The sequence below is a fragment of the Pinus tabuliformis genome, chromosome J, assembly GCF_031772625.1.
Source record: "Pinus tabuliformis cultivar Carrire ecotype Pingquan chromosome J, CPIR1, whole genome shotgun sequence".
NCBI classification, from domain to species: Eukaryota; Viridiplantae; Streptophyta; class Pinopsida; order Pinales; family Pinaceae; genus Pinus; species Pinus tabuliformis.
Window position 1 is genome coordinate 210,829,483 of NC_142295.1, and position 22,987 is coordinate 210,852,469.

Sequence of the window (22,987 nt, forward strand, 5' to 3'; positions counted from 1 at the left end):
GTCCCATTCTAAAAAGCATCTTTGCTGCAACTAAATCTTTACCGTATAAATCAGCAAGAACAATCGCGTAAACTCAGAGATTTACCTTCATAAAACTCTGGTAGTATGTACATTTCTTCACCAATCTCCTACGCGAAATTCAGATTCATATAAATCTGGCAGCATGTGCATCTCTGGGCACATTAATCTCTATTAATCCACTATCTCAAGTTACGTTAAAATCTCGGACCAATTGACTTTGATAAATAATAATTCGATCGAATAAAAAAGATGGGCTAATTTTCAAATCTATTCAAAAGTGTTCCTCTACAACAAACAAAACAATCCAACCAGAATAAAAGCCTAGTTGCTTCTCAGGACTGCAAGGTTATTAAGACTGAAATATAGGCATGAATGTGTTATTAACTACGAAGTCGTCTAGACAAAGTCCAATGAACATTGTTGGAAAGAGAACAGAATGATCGATGTCGCTAGCTTGATCGAGTTCATTAGCCTAGGTTTACTTTGAATTTAATTCCATGCTAAATTATATTTACCTATTTGATAGGTAAAACTAAAATTGATGGTTTAATTTAATTTTTTTATTCAAATTTTAGAATATTTTTAAAATCTGAAAATTAACATAAAAATGTTCAAAATCACATCTAGCTCTTACTATCTTTAACTTCAATTCTGTCTTATCCATCCGTCTAGTTTCTTTTTCCTAGAGTGGGTCATTTTTTATGGCAGCGGCTAACCAACCTGCCATAGGGCATTAAATGCTCGGGGAGATGCAGGCTGGATAGCCCGATAACAAGCAAATTCTCATTTCTTATTTAATGCCCAGTCTCCCCGCTCGCGTGTTATCGAGTTATCCAGCGTGCATCTCCCAGAGCATTTAATGCCCTATGGCAGGCTGGTTAGCCGCTGCCATTTTTGACTCCCGTTTCAGATAGTGTAAAAATAGTCTCATCCATCAAAAATAAGAATTTCAAATCAGAATCACCTGTCAACAATTTAGACAACTTTATAGTAATTTCAAATCAGAATCATCCGTCAACAATTTATACAACTTTATATTATTTATTCAATTCATTAAAAAAAATATAATATCTATTCAATTCATTTAAAAAAAATATTAACAGCTATGAAATTTTTTTTAGGCTGTATTTGCACTCCATGACGAGCAATTTGACTGTCAAATTCCATCTCTGCATCTATCTATCTAGTTACTTTTTCCTGCGGCTGGTCATTTTTATTCAATTTTTAAATTTAAAATATTCCCAAAATCTGAAATTACTTTGACTCCGTACTGTCTTATCCATCCACTAATTCCTTTTCCCGACAGGTCGCCATCTTTGACTCCCGCTTCAGATCGGGTCTTGTCTTATCCATCCATTAGTTCCTTTCCCGACAGGTCGCCATCTTTGACTCCCGCTGCAGATCGGGTCCTGTCTTATCCATCCATTAGTTCCTTTTCCCGGCAAGTCGCCATCTTTGACTCCCGATTCAGATCATGTTGCAGTTGTAAGTAGCGTTGGACTCTGCAATATATTCACATTAATTTTAACTCTGCAGGCATTGGACGTCTCTCTATTTCTCTCCACCGTCTTATCTCATATCTTTTGACTGCAGCCTGTAGTCCTCTTTTTATCTCCGCCTCATCTCCTCTCATTTGGATCCATTCATTACTTTATTTCTGAAATTCGCTATCAATGGATTCGAAGATCTAGTATTAGTTTTGGGCAAACGAAATTTTGCCCTCTTCCTGCTATCACCTGTCACAGCCATAGACGACGATCATACCGTTGAAAACGGCGATCCTTAAGTCGATAACGGATTTTGGAAATGTATGTATGGATAGATATTGGATAGTCGATAACCCAGCATCTTTCTTGATACTCGGAAGGAAATTGAACGATTGGTTAATTCGATGAAACAACATCGTCAACAAACCTCTACTCTTTAGATTTTCTTTGACTTTTAGCATTGGGTTTAGGATTTTCGTTTTTTCGTTGCATGATATCAAGGCTCTTTTTAACAATGGAATTTTATTAGTGTACTAAAACCTTGTTGGCTATTGTTTTAGAGAATCATAAATTAAAATATTGGAAACCAAGTAGGGTGGAAACAAAGCATGGTGATATTGTTTTAGAGAATCATAAATTAAAATATTAGGGTGGAAACCAAGTATGGTGATATTGTTTTAGAGAATCATAAATTAAAAAATTGGAAACCAAGTTCTTAGAAAATCATAACTTAAAAGATTGGAAACCAAATTCACCGTACAAAGTATGATAGATTTTCGATTTCACATTAAAGTGTATACATGATTCTAATAAAGAAGAGAAAACGTTGAAGCAAATGAACAGTTCCACTTCTCAATGCACTAGCTCGTACCCAATTATTATTGAGAATGAACCAAAAGGGAAACAACTCAACAAAGGAAAAGAAGAGGGTCTCCTCTCATCCAGGCCCATATCATCCTTCCTCCCCGATCATGTCTATATTATTTCTAGTTATGTTCTTTCCATTGGTTTAGTTTTAATAGGGACATTTATAAAAGATTATAGTTATTATCAGATATATGGTAGGTTGGATGAGATTTGGTTTTTTTCGATATGCCTTAGGCTACTTTGATCACCTTCAATATTATTATTAATAAGTTAAAAAAATAGCTATATTATCAGAATTATTAGTATATTAGCAAAATTGTTAGTATAAATGTTTGCTAATTATAGGTATAAGTTAGCATAAAGTATAAGTTAAAGGTATTTTAATGGAAAGGTTTTGAGGTTTTCTAATGTGTTTCATTTACATAGAAAAAATGAAAACAATTCAATCTATTACAAGCCTTTTCATGAAATATAACAATATTACACTATGCAAAACTATTTTACCTTCCCGTATAGGTTTAGAGGTTTCACAACACCTTAAAATTGATTTTTTTTTGGAGTTATAAGAGATTATGTGATGATTAAAAGATAAAGAAAAAAATTCATATTTATTTGTGATGACCATAAATCACTTATAAAAAGAATCACAATCCAATGTAATGCATTAATTGTTACAAAATTAGAATCATACTCTTTTAAAGAATAAAACTGATTTCTTAAAAAATTAACAAAATAAGGTAGCTTTAATATATGCCATAGGCTGCTTAATAATGTTAATCCTCACAACCAAAAATGTAAATTCACTTATCACAATTTATTAAAATAAAAAGATTTAATTAAAATTCCTAAGATATCCATGTAACATAGAAAACAACAAATACATCAAAATTTAACAATGTTGCTTTTAAAATTAATAAATAAATCAACTTTAAAATTTTTAATAAAATTGTAATTTTCATCTGTTTTTATTATTTACTAACAATTTCCCCAAAAAGTGCAAAGAGACGCCCATGTAACTCCTAAATTGGAGAAATTGCGATTTGATTTTAAATAGCCATTGTTATATTAAATACAAGTTTTATGGTGTGATGTGAATATACCATTTATACAGTTATTAAATTCCGAGGTCACAAAAATGGAGCCTCTACCCAAAAAAAAAAAAAAAAAAAATTATGGAGTAGAAGCATACGGTCGACAAGTATTTAGCGGCACCTAAACTCTTAACTGCTTACACATTCATGGCTGAAAATTAATGTTTGTGGTAAGTAAAATTCTACAGTTGAGCGTTCTTATCATTACAAACCCAAATCTAATTAAAAGACAAACCCTAAGTAAACATAAAAAAAGATAACATTAAGTAGAAAACTCTCAAAGAGTCTGAAATCAGTTTGACTGTTTAGTAGGACAAGTTTCTTGACCAAATATCATTTTTTTTTATTGCAGAGCCTTCAACCAAAAGAAAGTATCACTATGCTATGTAGCCATTAGTCATATTAGTGCTTTAAGAAGCAAGCGTTCAAGTGGTGGTCTGACAATAGGATTTAATATGGAAATCATTCAACATAAAATTTGCAGTTTCTCAATGAAAGCTATTGCTGAAAACTATTTCTGGCGTAGCCCTTTTCATGGGCATGGTGGGAAAACCATTGTCTTTATTTAATTTTGTATAACAAAAATACAGCAAATGAACATGATGACTCCAAAATTGATACAAGTGTTTGCAAACAAAGGAAAATATAATATTCAAATGTTAAACCAGTGGAAGAAATAAGCATGCAATGTAATACATACAAGGTGAGATATATACAGATGTCATTGATAGTGAGGAACTAATCATATATGCAAATTGATGCATGGCATCGACAACACTAATTAATATCTATTATGATGTCAAAATGTGAAAGGCGTTCCTGCCAATTATATTTTGTTTTGTGCATCTTTTTCATGGATGTGAATAATTTTTTTCAAGAGTATTTTTATGTTGTGAAGCAAGGTAATAGTTGGGCGTAGATAGTAGAGGGAAAGGGATTGTGGTGGCATTATCCTCCTTTGTATATCCTCTAAAGTAAGCTTCCGATGCTGAATTTCTCGACAGTATTCATATAATGTGGACATGTATCTTATAGCTATATCTGGTTGGTCATAAACATAGAGAAAAACAATAATTGTTAGTGAAAATGTATATAAAGAGATGAATTTTATTTTTAATTTTTTAAACAAAGTAAGCAAATATGTTTTTTAGTTTTTTACTAAAAAGTAATAGAACAATATGTGGATATGTGCAATAATAAATAATTGTATGTTAAAGGTGGTTAAGTAACAAGAGATGTTTACCGTGAGTAAATTTAGAGGATAAGGTATATAGGTGATTGAAGTATATTCTATTGTGGGGATTTTGACATGATAAGTGATTCTTCTTTCTGTCTAAGATATGGATTATTTTGCATACATGAGAAGCTTGAGATGTTGGTTATTCAAAGGTTTAACAATGATATGACTCTTGATATGACATTAAATGCTAATCCTTGTCGTTCATTGTTGCCAATGTCTACAGTGTCTTTGTCTAATGTCATACCCTATGATTTATCTATGGTTAAAGCCCATGCCATTAAGAGAGGAAACTCTCGATGTGAAACTCTTGTAATGGGGAAATTGGTACAATGTTGAATGTGAAAGTTCCCATGGTGTACTTCTATATTGGTGGAAGTCAACCACCATGAAACATGGAAACGTTGGAGCCTTTGAGTCAGGTGTATAAAATATTGATTGATTTATTTATTTATTTATTCTGATAGTGTGAAATGTATTATGAGATAATTGCTTTGATGCTTATACGAACTTACACTTATACATAATTTTTTTTAGCCATTTTCAAATTTTTAATATATTTGTTTATCTAATTTTATTTGAAATCAAATTTGAAATTACTAATTTTTTTTTAAATTAAAATATTCGATCCCCAAAGATCTCTTGCACAGAACATCTATGTTATCCAATTTGAAACTCAAATTATCCATATTTGTAGCCAAGTTGTCCATAGATAAGTGAAGGCGCTCTATGTCCTCATGTAATTCATCTATTTGACGAGTTATCACTCAAATTATCCATATTTTTAGCCGAGTTGTCCATAGATAAGTGAAGGCGCTCTATGTCCTCATGTAATTCATCTATTTGACGAGTTATCAGGGTGAAGTGCGAGTGGGTTTCCAAAGCATTTTGTCACTAAGCTTGGCTACGAGAGCCGATAGGTCAGACATTATTTTTGCAAGCTGCTCCTTAGCATCATCTCCGCTGCCATTCCTGCTTGAATATGTCATGCCATCATATGCTTGGAATTTTACATAATCAACAAAATTCTATATCTTGTGCCTAACTTATATACTTAATGTCTCTGGGTAATTCTGCTCCAGGCTTAATCCCTTCACGATAAATGTCGATGTCTCGTCCCTGCACATTATTTACTCGAATTTCCATCCAATAAACCACCTTTCATGCCAATAATCGTAAACCACCTTTCGTACCAATCAACTAAACGAGCCGCATTGGATCCTCGAGCCTCCATCTCTTCTATGAAATAATCGATCCATAATTCTATGTTTGGTTTATAGTCGGAAATCTGTAGTGATGCTAGTGAGCAGCATACAACATCCTGCAGCTAGAACAGAGCATGGTCATCCAAGCCTCACAATGCCTTTCATGCCAATAATCGTAAACCACCTTTCATACCAATCAACTAAACGAGCCGCATTGGATCGTCCAGCCTCCATCTCTTCTATGAAATAATCGATCCATAATTCCATGTTTGGTTTATAGTCGGAAATCTGTAGTGATGCTAGTGAGCAGCATACAACATCCTGCAGCCAGAACAGAGCATGGTCATCCAAGCCTCACAATGTGAGTATAAGACTAGTCATCTTACAGTGTATGATGCAAAACATCGAGTGGAATTATGACTGTTTACCAAAAGTAGCAGAGTTACTGACTTGTATTCTTGCTTAAAACAACAATCCTTAAACCAAATTAACAATATGGTGCCTAAAATTGCAAATTTCTAAAATTGACATAGATGTATCGATCTCTGACAAAAAGAAATGGCTGAAATATCAGCAGATGATCTCCAATCTGGACAATCTTCAAGTATCAAAACACTTGAAAACAAATCTAGACAGCATTGGAAAACAAATCTAGACAACGTTCGATTTTTAAGCTGACAATTCAACTATAACTCTGCACCATGGAAGCAAGAGATCGAACAATTTTCGAACAATTACAAATTGTTTTGATAAATTTATCTTTAGGTTGTTTTGCTAAATTTATCTTTAGGTTGACAATTTGATAATCTGAATGTTGTTAGAACATTAATTTAGAGTTTGCTTATTTTTTAACATATCAAGACGAGTTAAATTCATAAACGACCTCCAACATACAAAGATCCTTCTAATGTCTATACAAACCCAGATTGAAGTCATTTTCTTCATAAACTCTAAAAAAAAAAGAAATTGCCTTTTTCATTCATCTAAAGAAGTTTGGCTAAAGAACAAGACAAAAGGAAGGTAAAAGAAATGAATTTGGAAGTTGGAAAGAATTTAACTATTTATTTATTTTCAAAAAGACTTGATAATAAATGAGATTTAGTTAATGAAAATTTATTAATAAGGAGGATTGCTTTTAGAACGGTCCAAATTTTAGAACTGAGATGAGAACGGTCCAAAAAGTTTTAGAAAAGAAATGACATGAGAATTTTAGAATGGTTTAATTTTTTTTATAGAATTTTTTTTTTACAGTAACATTAATATTTGAATCATGTAAGAATTGACATTGGAATTGCAAAAAACTAACATAGAATCATACGGGGATTGGTTAGAGTTTCACACACACTATCTGCGTAAAAAAACTTCAGTTAGCTTGCACTTTTCAAGATTACAGTTATTAGATTTATTCAAGATTCAAAACTTTTGGATCGGTGTAGATGTTGTGATTTAAAATTACATAAAATTATGTATAAGTATTGGTAGCCACATGGCACCTCCAAAAGAAAAGGGAAAAAATGTCAATGTTTTTGTTTTGAAAGCATGTGACTTATTAACACTAACATTCTCGACTACCGATACATATTTAATAATGTACGCAACACTCATAATGCCTCCTAAAACTCAGCTCATGTATTACATTATTCAATGGCATAGATTACTACATTATTCAATGGCTTGGAGTTCTGATATCACAGTCACAATAGTAATGTAAATGTAAATCCAATGCCACTTGTTTTTAATGGGAAATGGATTCAACGACATTAAATATTCGGTGACTTGATTTTGCAATAATATTTATAATTTTTTTATTTAATTTTTTTTTTTTTTTAAATTTAATAATTTTTAAGATTTTAGCTAAATAATCTTAAATAAAACTGAATTAAGAAACTTTCTTACATCCATCATTTTCAACAAAAATTAATTAAAAAATATCAAAACCATCATGATAATTACTTAGAGAAAAATACTTATAAAGAAAAAATATTAAAAAGTACCTAACCACCCTAATGATTATTAGGGAAAAAATATAAAGGAAAAAAAAAAACCATTTTTACCTCTCATTTTCGAAATGCCCATTTCATTGCAGAAACCTTCTTTTGCACCATGAAAACTGCGACTTGTCAATGGCACGTTATCTAACGTAGAGTCTAAATATCTACAACAAAATTTCAAAGTATACGACAATTGTCAAACACGATGGCCCGTAGTAATTCGAGTAACTATGAGTAAACACTGCTCTTGAGCAACAACAACCGTGAGGCTGTATCTAAGATTCCTAGAAGGATAATTTATAATAAGGATTTTTATTGGGGTATGAAAAATTTTGGTAGTGCAAGTCTGTAATTACTGCCATTCTTATTGCAACAGTTTTAACAATGCGAAGTTTTCAAAAACACGTGAGCATATCACATAATGCTTCCTAACATGATTAATTCAATTAGTGACAAACTAGACTAATAATTTGTTCCACCTTGAGAAACTTATAGATTAATTCAGTTCATAAGAGACATGACTGGAAATTTTGTTCTGACTGAGAAAGTTATGGAATTGTCTTTGCAAAGCTAGTTGTTATGTTATCAGAAACAAGAAACGGGAAACAAGAACGGTACAAGATACGAAGTTTGGAGGTTTCGCATATAAAAAACGAGAGAGAAAAACACAATATTAAAGGTGAACAATATAAACAAAGCAATAATCATAAACCTGCAATGTTTTTGCTCATGAAATTGTAAAAAAACAATTGTAAATACTGACTTAGTTTTAAGAAATAAGTGATAATTTTGTAGATCCAAAAATTTCGCCATCATTAATTCCAAGAAAATAGAAAACATTGATAAGAATAAGAGATTTGAAATATAAATAATTAAATTTGTACTTTTGGATATATATGTATCTCTAAAGTCACTTCTAACAATTCATATCAAAATGCAGGTAAATCTAATAATCTAGATGTTGAAGTTCATTTTCTGGAATAGTTGTTGAGCTTGAGCCAATTCCAAAAGAATTATTTTGGTCAATAGACTTCATGGTATCATCAAGCATGTCTTCAGCATTATCTTGTAGCACCTCAAGTGGAAACTTATCATTTTCATCATTCTGTAACCCACCATAATCTCACATTCTCGTGGGTCCAGTTTTGTATTCTAGTTGTTGTCAAGATAACAAACGTAGATTTGAGTGTACAAACACCAAATCTTGTGCCATTTGTGTGCCTAGGCGATTCATCTTTGCTGAATTGATGAAAGCATATTCACTTCAATTTCTTTCACATGTAGAGGGACTAGTCACCTATAAAATAAAATTAATGTTATGTTATCCATAGTCAATTGAAATCTTATAAGATAAATAATCCAAAATGAGCTTTAGAATTAATTGTTTAAACAATAAATCAATACATTAAAGGTATTTGTGATTAAGAATACCTCTGAAAGCAAACGGATAACCAAACAATGAAGCAAGGGGGTCCCTGTACCATATTGTATTCAGAAGTCGATGGGTCCAAGTTGTTGTCTATTGTATGCACAATCTTCATTTGCAAAGTGGTCTTCTGATCTCAAATACTTTCCTAACTCAAACCGTAAAGCAGTGCGACCTTGACGATCGTAACACCTACTTGTAAAAATATTCCAGTTTTGCATAACCTCTACATCTGACGATGGTTTCTTATGAAACCATTTAGGATTGAGTAAGAATGCAATTGAATGAAGAGGGATATGAAGCATTTTCCACCTTGTCAGACTAAGTTTCCACACTTCATTTCTGGTGTCTTTGTCGATCTTAGAATTTTCATCTTCTATTATGTCATGAATCTTCTCTCTCATTTGATCCATGCTCTCAAAGACACCCCCTAAGCATGGTTAATCACTATCAAATATGTGAAGGGTGGAAACAATAGGTGTAGTAAGGCTGACAATATCCTCCACTCTCCTCCAAAAATTCTCTGAAGAAAGACCAATAATAATTTTCTCAACTTTTAGACCATCCCCAGTATGAGAACCCTTCCACCTTTGCCAATCCATTGATACCACCATCTCTTTCAATGATTGATGCATTTTAATAAGGTGTTGAAGAATAATGAAAGTAGATACAAATCTAGTCTAGGCACATCGAAGAAGCTGAAGTTTTGCATATTTCCTATAAATTGCTAAGGATGCTGCATGATTAATAATAAAATGTTGTAGCATCTTTGATTCAGTTATAGTTTTATCAACCCATGCAATGTTATTAATATCTTTCAGGAGCAAATTCAAGTAGTGCACAGAGCAAGGAGTCCAAAAAATTGTTGGATATTCATCCTTAATCAACCCACCAGCAAGGACATTGTGTGAGGCACTATCTGTAACAATTTGGACCACGTTTTCTCTACCAACCCCCTCTATTGCCTCTTTGAGGAGACCTGTTAGATATGAATCGTCTTTTGTCTTTCCTGTAGTATCATAGGATTTTAGAAACATAACTCCTTTTGGGCTAGAAACCAAAATATTGATAAGGGGATGATGGTTAACATTTGTCCAACCATCTGAGACAATGGAGACCCCAGATTCCTTCCAACTATCTTTAATGTCTTGAATTCTAGCTTCAACTCGAGCCCTCTCTTCAGATAACACAGTTGTCCTCATATTTTCATAACTAGGAGGCTTGTAACCTTTAGGAGCATTGTTAACTAGATCCCTTACCATTTCCTTCCAATAAGGAGACCTACAAACATTGAAAGATATGTCATTTGCGAAAAAAAATCATCCAATGGATGCATCGAGATTTCCCCTCCCTTTTACATCCCATAAGTTTTGAAGGTGAGAAACAGAAACTTGATGTTGAGAACAAGAGTGTGGACCACCAATTGTCAATCCACTAGGATTGTTGTTAGTTTGAACTAAATGTTTAGCAATATGTCTAAGCTTTTCAAATTCATTAAATTGCTTAATTAGAGAAGCTTTCTCTGTTTTAGGTACACTGTCATATAACGCTGATTGTTCTTTTTTCCCCATTCCAAGTAAATGCCATCGAACTCTTCCTACATTCTTCAATTTTTGTTCTTACAATAAGAGCATAACCAAACCTTTGAACTATATGATCCACTTGATTCTCCGCTATAAGATTGAGCGCATTTCATAGCTGCCGTAACCTTGCCTCAAAGGCTTTTTTTGCTTCTTGATATTCTTTGCTTTGCATTTTTTTGGATGCCTCTATGGAAGATTTCTGTTGGGAAAGGGGTGGTCTACTTTGTGACATTGATGAACTTTCTTCCATTGCAATGAGAAATGAGTGGAATAAAAAATAGATGATTCTCCTCTGCAACCAATTTTAATCTACACAATTTATATTTGAAAATTAGTTACAGAAAATAAAATAAAAAAATTGACACCTAATTAGAAAAATATAATTAACTAAAAATTTGAAGAGATAAATTTATTCACATGTATAATTTGATGTACTATATGATGAATGGTTTCTGAAATTTTTTTATGATGCTTGAGCAATGGAAAAATCATCTACAATGTGCAAATAATACCAAATATGTAGTATTTAATTTCTATGTATCTTGTTTTCAAAAGCCAAGTATTGAATTGTGAAAGCAATGGGGAGATTAATTAATATCAATTCTTGTTTGACATATATATATTATTGCTTCAAATAAAATTATCTCCATTTGACCCAAATATGTATTATAAATCTTGGTGCACTAACTCGTCAAATCTCTCACCAAATCACAACACATCACACATCTTATTAGTTTGCACTGGTACCCAACTCTCTCTACTCTACAGTGTTTTTCCAACCAGCGAAGATATACATTTAAAGGTTTTCATTGCAAATGGGCCACGCATCCGGCTATATGAGGAAACCCTGAATTACTTTTTACCCATGCAGGAGTGAGTCCAGCTCTTCTGCGGTGTGCCTTGAAGATGCTTCAACCGAAAATTCTAACCACCAATGTCATTTCCATTGGTTGTTTTAGGTGATTGTCTTTCACCGAGGTACCATGCATGCCTATCCTGGCATAGATGGCATAGAAAGAGACATATCTATTTCTTGAACTCTCCCCATCCCTATTGTAAAAATATTCTATATAAAGTATAATAGACAACATCTTGATTATTATTGATTCTTTTAATAAATCAATATAATCTTTTCAATGTACTTGACATTTATTTAATGGTTTTCACATTCATATCATGTCAGGTTTTCAATTAGCTGTATTAATAGCCTACCCCTCATTTTGAATGGCTAGATTGAGAATTGCATTGCATATTATACTTTTGTCGATACTCCTTTGCTCCTTCTCTTGTCCATGTTTCCGCCTATCTTTCTACTTATAATATTTTATTTTTTCGCATAATTCATTCCCACATAAAAAATTGATTCCCCGTAATGTAATGCCACGTTTAAATTTTAACATGTAATATGTGTGAGTGCTTCAACCTCTTCTAAATTAACTACGGTTTATGAAGTATATTAAAAGCTTTACATATTTTCTATCATCCTCACAGAGAGACATTGTCCACTAGTTATGAGAAAGATGAACTTATCTGAAATATGCTACATGAATCCACACATTTATCAATTACGTGTTTCTTATTATTTTACAATAACTCGTTTTGAACCCTATACAAATTGGTGTGTGCAAGGTGATCCAGGTTTTGGGGGTTTTTCAACCCAGACGCCCCATATGGCTCAATGCTCTAAAACCTTTTGCTTCGTGCCAAAGCGTGAAGGATTCAACTCTGTGGCTCTCCTGGACTCAACTGTAAATGATTCTAGGCTCACATAAAAGGAATTCTTGGTAAATTGCTATAATGATATTGAACCAGAGTTGTAGAGGTACCATTGCAAGTTGGAATTAGTTGTTGAATGAAACTAAACCAAACTGGACCATATCACTGGTATATGATAAATAGACTCTTAGTTACAAATCGTGTAAGCAACTTTCCTTGGTATATTCAATATTAGACCTAAACATGTGGGATCTAGGACAAGTTTATCTGTTGAGCTTCTAGGCATGCATAAGAGTTGTGGCCTAATTCCTCAGATTTGCTGCGGCATGAAAAACGCTGGTATGAAAAAACAGAATTTTCCTTTATTGCATAAAGACGTGGGATGAAAAAAGCTGGTATGAAAAACGCTTGTCAATCAGCATTCATAAAAAAAAAAACCAGAGATTGAAGTTTGTAGGCAGTACCTTTTGACAATAGAATTGACAATGCTGTTGAAGATAACTCGATGGGGGCGTGAAGTTGCTTGGCTCTGATCTGTGCCTTGCTTGCATCTGAGGAGTGATGGGTTTGCTCTCCTCTTCTGCTTAAATCCTTGAAAAAACATGAGCAACTGCACAACTAAAAAAAACCACTGGTTTGCATGGATCACTACCCAATTAAAAAAAATATAACTACTGTCTAAATAAATAAAAATTTCTGAGACATAATAATAATGCTATTCAACTGGAGTCTAGAACTAGAATTTAATGGCAACTGGTGTTTTTCTTTGGCAGCTCTCTCACAATACCCTGCATTCTCTCAAAAATACAGCTAGTGCTTTCTTCAGCTGCTCGCTCACAATACCCTGGAGTGCTCTCACTTTGTATGTTTAACTTCCAGAAAACTAACAGTCAACTGCGAATTAAACTGGACTTAACCCTCTATATGTGTAACTTCTAGAAAACTAATAATCAATTGCTAATTAAACTCGACTTAACCCACGGTTTGAAAAATTAAATTTAACCCGAGTTCGAAAAAATAAATTTAACTGCAAGTCTATCCAGAAACGGAAATTTGTTTCCGAGAAGTAACTGTTTCGTTTCGTAGGAAACTGTTTCTTGCCAGTGAAAAAGAAAACGGCTATTGCAGACGACGTTTCTAGTATGGTTAGGTTTCTTCGAAGGTTTCTGCCAGAAACGGCGAACATCGTCCTGTTTCTGGTAACTAACTGTTGAAGTGCTGAGTCAAGTTACTGGAACAATGGCAAGTTAACCCTATTAGATATCTAGGCCTGCTCGCAATTCCAATCCCATAACTTTAATTTGCCACGAGAGAACACATCACCAAAATTTTTTGAGATAATTTTTCTAAACTCATTGACCAATATGGCCTACGGAGAAGAATAGAAAATAAGTTATTGTAAATTATTATTAAATTATAACCCACAAGTATTAAGAAAATAAAGTGGAATACAGAGAATAAAACACACACACACTATTTTTTCCTTTGAATTTAACGACGTATTAGGCTAGCAATCTAAGGTTGGAAGAAATTACATCTTAATTTGCTTAAAACTTTCCCCAAGGGTTGTATACGATATCAATATTTACTATATCAAGGTCGTAACTTGTAAGTATGTTCAGGTTTTACAATAGATTAGCGGCATAGATGAATAAAGAGTACCTACCTCAGACCACCGCAAATTCGACAAGCATGCCATATTCAGACCACCGTAGATTCGACAATGCAGTAGGGTAAACTAAAAGATGCAAGTGATATATATGCAGAAATAGTAGATGAAAATGTAGCACCACAAAACACATAATTCATCAAAATTGAGCAGTTGCAACTGAACACATATACAGTTGCAAAATTGAGCCCGAAGTACACCTTTGCATCTGCGGATCATCATGCATGAACATGAGCATCGCGCAAGAAATATTGAGCATTTAATACACCGCGACGTGACATTGCAGAGATATCATACATATCACGATGTATGATTATTACGGTTTCCGGAAGCTCCTCCAGTGGGATTTCCGGTCAGTCGGCTACCTTCGCCTTGACCGCAACCACGAGACTTTACACTCATTTGAATTTGGAAACTGGCTGTAACAAGAACTTGAACCCCAACCATTCATATATTCTAAGTTAGTTTGAAATTTGAAATTGAAACCGTGCACCATTTCGAAGAATTTAGCAGTACAGACTCATTCACGAAAGGTCATGAAGCTTCAGTCCAAGATGCCTTTGCCGAGCACATCTGTTGGAAATTTCTGGTAATTTCAAACACAAAAGAACAGAGAACAATGCTCTGTTTTCTACACAGGATCTTTAACACAGGGAAGCAAAAAAAAATTCTGAGGAGAGCAGAGTTTCTCAACCAAAATAAACTTGTTTCATTAATCAAACAACAGTTGATACAAATATATTCTTCCTCTGCCTGAGGGATTACACCAAGAACATTTCAACAAAAATTACTCTGTCTCCTTTTGAAAATATTTACACTGTTGTGTGTAAATTTTTCATTTACATTTACTACTGTAAAAACAATCTTTAACTTCAGAAAATTACATTCACTGTTGTGAAAAAAAAAATTCTTCAATACATATGCTAGAGTGCATTTGCATTACAATGCTCATTTACACTCTGCATATTACACTGCATACATTACATATTAAAAAAAAACAACATTACCCTCACGCTGCTGTGTGAATTGGGTTTTCATTCTCCACAAAAATGATTCTGCGCTGCCCCTGTTTTTCACCCACTTCGCACTTCTGTGCGTTTCATATCATATGCACTCAAAAAAGACATTACATGTTTTAACAAAAAAAAAATATTATATTACATGCCGTGTAAAAAAATAAACTTAAGGACTTTACCAAAGAAATCTACGACCATAATAAATTCAGCATGGTGAAAATTAAGTTCCTCGTCCTTTTTCTGACAAACCTGGCGGTCAACCAAAACATTCATTCGCGCAAGTTCAAAAGGTGCAGGTCCGTTGATTTAATCGAACGGCTATCATTAATTCCCCGGGAGCCCCTTTCAATCGAACTTTACGTTCCGGGGGATTGGTGGTTTTCAAAACGTACAGTGGACACGCATCAACAGGTCGCACTGATCGGAGCCCCCTCCAAAAATACCAGCCAACGTGAAAGGTGGTGTGAGGAAAATACCGACGGTTTTGTGGAATTAACTGCGCTGCCGTCGTTGTCCCTGCACGGCAGTTGAAATTATATTTCAACACTCCCCTTTAATTTCAACTGCTGGATTATCAGTCATACCCAGACATTTCCTCAAAAATTCAAAACTTTGCTGGTCCAATGGCTTGGTCAGTATGTCTGCAACCTGCTCCTGAGTCCTGCAATGTTATAAAACAATTTCTCCATTGCTTACCAATTCCCTGATGTAGTGAAACCTTGTGTCGATGTGTTTCATTCTCTTATGAAACACATAATTCTTGGATAATGCAATAGCTGAGCTGTTGTCACAAAAAATCACCATTGCTTTTACCTGCTCTTGGCATAAGCTCCTTAACATCCTTCTCATCCAAGCTGCTTGACATGCTGCTGCTGTAGCTGCCACATACTCTGCTTCTGCTGTAGACAATGCTACAATAGGCTGTTTCTTAGAAGCCCATGAAATGGCTCCTGAACCCATGTAAAAAACATAACCGGATGTGCTTTTCTGATCATCTACACTTCCAGCCCAATCACTATCAGTGTATCCAATTAAATCCGAACATTCTGAGACAGTATATAAAATGCCAAACCTTTTTGTACCTTTAACATACCTCATAATTCTTTTTGCTGCCTGCCAATGTGCTTATTTTGGCCTCTCCATGAATCTGGAAATTAAACTAACAGCATGCATTATATCCGGCCTAGTTGCAGTCAAATACATGAGGCTGCCAACTATGCTCTTGTATAAACTAGGATCAAAATCCTTGCTGTTGTCCTCTTTGCAGAGTTCTAATCCCATCATTGTGGGAGTGATTGTTGTCTTGCTGTCCTACATATTAAATCTTTCCGATACTTCATTAACATATTTTGTCTGTGAGATAAAAATCCCATTTTCATTTTTATCTACCTCTATTCCTAAGAAGTATCTCAGCAAACCCATGTCAGTCATTTCAAATTCTTCTTTCATGACTGTTTTGAAATTTTCAATAAGATAGTCATCATTACCTGTAAAAATAACATCAACAACATATAACACAACAATTAAAATTTTACCATCCTTTTCTTTGATGTAGACGGTGGGTTCTCCCTCACATTTGTCAAATTCATTTTCCAGTGGATAGGAATCTATCCTACTGTACCATGCTCTTGGTGCTTGCTTCAGCCCATAAAGAGCTTTTTTCAATCTGCACACTTTGTGCTCTTGGTCTTTCTTTTCATAGCCTGGAAGTTGTTCAATGTAAACCTCTTCCATTAATATTCTATTTAGGAATTCTGACTTCACATCCATTTGGTAAACCTTTCACTTGTTTTGTGTTGCTAAGAACAACACTGCTCTCACGGTTTCCATTCTAGCAACTAGTGCGAAAGCTTCCTCATAGTCTCTCCCATACTGTTGCTTGTATCCTTTGACAACCAGTGTTTCCTTGTGTCTTTCTATTTTTCCTTCAGCATTACTTTTGATCTTGTAGACCCATTTAACTCCAATGACTTCTTTACCTTTTGGTAGTTCAACCAAATCCCATGTCTTCTTTCTTTCTATGGCATTGATCTCCTCATCCATAGCTTCTATCCATTTCCTATCCTTAATTGCTTCTTCGAAATGAATAGGGTCATCAACATGACAATATAAAGCAAATAAAGAGTTCATACCTTCATCATAAATGTCACTTAAATTTCTGAACTTCTTACCTCTTTCATTTGGTGTGCAAGTGCTTGAAGAAGCACTTGAATTTCCTCCTTGTGGTGTGCTTGGAGAAGCACTTTCATTTCTCCTCAAGGGTGTCTCTTGCTGTCCTTGTGTTGGCACTGCTGTTTGTGGATGTATTTCAACCATCTCCTCATCATCTTCATCATGAGACAAACAATTTTTAACATTCACTGTTTTCTCTATGCTTCCATTCCAAGCCTCCTCAATGAATTGAACATCTCTGCGCGCAAAAAACTTCTTGGTAGATGGGATATACAACCTGTAAGCTTTGGATTCCTCACTGTATCCAATGAAAATACATTTCTCCCCTTTGTTGTCCAACTTCTTAGCTGATCTGGAATGTGTGCATAGGCCACACATCCAAAAACTTTCATGTGGGTGACTCCTTACTTTCTCCCACTCCATGTTTTTTCTGTCACTCTGTTCATGACTACTTTTGTAGGACACCTATTCAAAATATATACTGCACAATGTATAGCTTCAGCCCAATAATCATTTGGCAAATGCTTTGCATTCAACTTGCTCCTCGCCATATCCATAATTGTCCTGTTCTTCCTTTCAGCAACTCCATTTTGCTGCGGGGTGTACCTAGCTGTAAATTGCTTATGAATTCCATTTTCTCTACAAAACCATAGGAATTCCTTGGAGATATACTCACCTCCTCTGTCAGTTCTTAGAACTTTGATATGTAGCCCGATTTGGTTTTCTACAAGTGCTTTGAAATTGAGAAATTTTTCAAACACTTCACTTTTGTTCTTTAAAAAATAAACCCAAGTTTTTCTAGTAAAATCATGAATGAATGTTAGAAAATATTGGCTGCCTACTAGTGATGGAGTTTGCATCGGTTCACATAAGTCTGAGTGGACAATCTCTAAGGGAGACAGGCTTCGATGGCTTTCATCCATCAACCACCGGGGGGAAATAATCTTCCATGCCGGCTTCTGGATTCTTCACCTTCGAATCCTCCACAGATCGGCAGGAAGATCTGCCACCAACTGCGTAGGGGTGACCATGATCACAACCCACTGCAGAACCAGAACTCGAAACAGGAGAACGCAGATCAGAAAAAGGACCGGTTCCATCCGAGGTAGCTGCGATCTCCAGAGAAGGGGAACCAGAGATCCCACCTGAGCGCTCAGATAACCATTCCTTGAGAGCTGAGATTTGGCCTGATGAGACACGGCTACGACAAACCTCACCTAAGGATCTAGCAGAATTACCAGCAAGCCTTTGAAACTTAGAAGCCTGATTCAGCTTTCGCATCTCCTCTAACCGAAGGGATTTCAGAGCTGAACAAGCATCTATTCTGGCCCAATCATCATGTTTGCATTGAGGAAGCTAGTGTTATCGCTAAGGTTTCGCATTTTCATCATCGGAAATTTAGGGAAGCTATTGAGATTGAAAAGAGACCCGACAATCTCAATAGAGATGATGGTTGGAAAATCAGTAGGTGCTGGGTCCCAGCACTTTCTTCTTGATCGTTTTTCCTGTCTCTTACTTTTATTTATATTTTTATTATGAGTTATTAATCCATTACTTATTAAACAATTACTATTAAAAATTGCAAATAAGAAACTTTTAACAATTACTTTACTTATTAAACAGTACTATAATAAACTATTACTATATACTATTTTATAATAAACGATTACTATATACTAATATTTAGTCTTGTCTCTTATTTTATTTTTATTTTTATTTGTTTATTTATTTGATTCTATTATTTTTATTATTTATTTATTTAATAACTTAATTATTAATTATTTTATTTGTTTATAAACTATTACTAATTACTATTGTTTAGTAATATAATAAACAATTACGAAATACTATTATTTGGTAATCGTTTTTTACTTTATTTTTATTTTTATTTATTTATTTTTTTAATTATTATTTTTATTTATTTATTTTCTATAACTTATTATTATTATTATTATTATTATTACTATTACTATTAACTTATTTCTATTATTATTTTGGTTATTACTTTTATTTATTATTTCCAATACTCTTTCTTCTTAATAACCCTTTTATTTGTTTATTATAAGGAATGGTCCCTTATTACCTTTAAGAATATTTTATCATTCTTCATTTATATATTTATATTTATATTTAATAAATAAATAATTTATTATTAATTTATAATTCTTTATTTATATATTTATATATCTATTTATTTATCTTACACCTAATATAACTAAATTTATATATATATAAATTTTATTTACCTTACTAATGATACCATTTATTTTTATTTTTTCATTAAATAAATAATTTATTTACATATTTACTATTATATTTATTAATTAATTAATTTATTTATTTAATAAATAAATAAATAATTTATTATTATTTTATATTTCTTCATTTATATATTTATATATTTATTTAATAAATAAATAGTTTATTATTATTTTATAATTCTTCATATATTTATTTATTTATCTTACACCTAATATAACTAATTTTATATATTTATATATAAATTTATATATATTTATTTATTTTGATTTATTTATTATTATATTATAATTTATTTATTTATTTATTTTATACCTAATATAACTAAATTTGACCTTGCTCCTTAAGTCAACTTTTTGCCCAGGTAACCGTTGGTGTCTCTGCTCTAGCTATTTAAACAGGCTAAGCTGGATCTGTTTTTCAACTTGTCCTGACGATGAACCACACTGGTTGGTTCGAAACGAGTCGACAGATGGTTTCTCATGTGATTTTCGCCGAAAAATCTATCATTAACTTGTTTTCAATGTTGTTTGGTATTAATTGTAATCATTTTATATTTTATTATATTCAAACTAATTTAGATTTTTTTTGAAATGGGTGAAAACTTAAAGCGAATAAATTTTTTTGGGCATATTATGTGAAAAATAATTATAATGTTAAAAATATAAAAATGATTATTTTTTTAAATAAAATTATTCATTTATTATTTATTTAAAATTTAATTATTATATAAATTCTCTTTATCCAATAAGGTAAAGGAGGATTTTTTAAGGAATTTCTCAAAGGTAGATTAAGATCATTTTTATGCCCCTATGGGACATATAACATGTATTTGGGTCTGAATTTTTTTGTGGTGCTAAAGTTAATATTAGGTATAGACATTTTTTTATTTTTTTATATTTAAAAAAAAATATTTGAGATTTGAGAGTTCCACAATTATTCATATTCCATGTATCTTTCGGAGAAAACTATGTAAACGTTTACATTGACTGATGTTTTAGGTGGACAATCTACCCATCATTAGGGATTAGAAAGCAAGAAGACACTCCATGCATCTGTTTGTTGTATAGTCCCTAGTGATGGGTGGAGTGTCCACCCAAAACATCGGACAGGGTAAATGCTTACACAATTTTCTTCAAAAGATACAAGGAATTTAAAAAAAATTCTAAATATTTATTGGATGCCTAAGTGTTGGCAATAGGTTAGAATTGTGTGCCCATGATGGGGCGACAGGGTGACGTGAGTATGCCATCCAGAGCTATGCAATCTCCATTCAGGGCATAATTATGATGATGTAGCTAACTAATGCATTTAAATTGGATCAATAGAAAAGAATGCAACTTTGTCTTTCAAATTTGAACCATCTATTGAGAAGAGATCCTTGATCGTGGCATTGAAAGAAGCAACTAAATCTCCATTGTACTGGTGGTCATAATTGAAGGACAAAATTGCTATATAGTTGTTTCTTGGATATGATGACCTTGCATGAGTGATGGTTGGTGTGATTTGATTAGGGTGACTTGTCATTTGACATGGCTTCCCATGTCACCCCAAGAAAAAAATCCCATAAGAAACAAGAAGAATCCTTCAAGAAATCACCACGGTGATCATCCTCGAGTTGAAATCAAAAGGGAGGTAAATGATGGTCCAATGGGAACGTCGTACGATAAACAAAAGTCCTTGTGGAGGGTTGACTCACCCTGAGAATAAAATCCTAGAGGTAATCGAAGGTATATGTATTGAAAACTGTAGGGAGAAAAGGCTCGTGACTACATGGAAGGAAAGGGAATCAAAGCCCAATAAAATAACTAGAAACATAAGTGGGATGGCAGCCCATATGCTTATATGTATTGATGAGTTTCCTTGGGATTTTATCCCCAAAAATTTTCAATGGAGTAATGAATGAAATTCCCAGGGAAGACCATTACTAGATGTTTGAGTGATGCGCGAGGTTAGAATTTTGTGCCTGAGATGGGGCAATGGGGTGATATGAGTATGTCATTCAGAGCTCTCAATGGTATCAATGGTAAATATTTGCAAGGAAAATCGACAATGCAAATATCCCTCTCCCTTTGCTTACCCATTCACAGCCTAATTAGGGTGATGAATATTAATGTTTTCACATTAATTCTCTAAGAAAATTTGTGCAAATATCTTTACGTGTATTTTATGGATTTGAGAATGAAACAATCTCCATTTATAACCCATTCATAGTGTAATTATGGTGATGTAGTTACTAACTGCAAATTTTAGATTTATAGCCATGAATCTCTAAAAGTGTATGTTACAATGGTTGGGAATGACACAATCTCCATTTAGGGCACAATTACGTTGATGTAGCTAACTAATGGATTAAATTTTGATCGATAGCCATGAATGAAACTCTGCCTTTAAAGGTTGAACCAATGGTTGAGAAGAGATGCTTGATCATGGCATTCAAAGAAACAACTAAATCTCCACTATACTGGAGGTCATAATTGAAGGGTGAAATAACTAGACAATTTCTTTTTGAAAACAGAGCGGGCATGGGTAAAAATAGAGAGATAAAAAAATGCATCTTTTGTCAATCAAGACTATGGTGCTTAGTAAATCAAGTATAATAATAATATAAAACAATAGCAACTTTGAATTCTAGTAGTGGTGATCATATTAATGTAGTTTGGGTAGATGTTTAATGAGGTGTTGTTGGGATAAATAAATAATAATAATAATAAAACAATGACATAATTGATAATAATAATAATATTGCATGCTTACAACTTTTTAACGGTGATATTCAGTTCACCTATATTATTTGTGCAACCTTTTGGAAACCTCTACGGGAGCTTCAAAGTTAGTATGTCATATGACAATTTCATTACTTTGGTGGCTATTCTGTTCTTACTTTTGGTCCAACCATCACCACCCTATGAGTCCAACATAATTATCCTTGGTGTTCAATTTAGTGTCTTCCATGGATTGATGGAGTATACAAAGCTTGGTTATGTATTTTCTTTCTCTTTTGAAGATTTGCATCTCTTGCCATTAAATTAACTAGGTGTAGCCAAGGGAACTACAGAGGAATCAACTGGACGGTTTGAACCCAAGCGCTTTATCCCCTTTTTTTTGTATATGTGCATATAAAATCCAAATGATTTCCTGTCATATTAAGAACATATGTCATTAATTGGGTGTCAAATTTTAGTGATAGCTTGAATTTCACACGATTGATGTTCTACGTATTGCAAGAGTCTCTTCCTATGAGTTT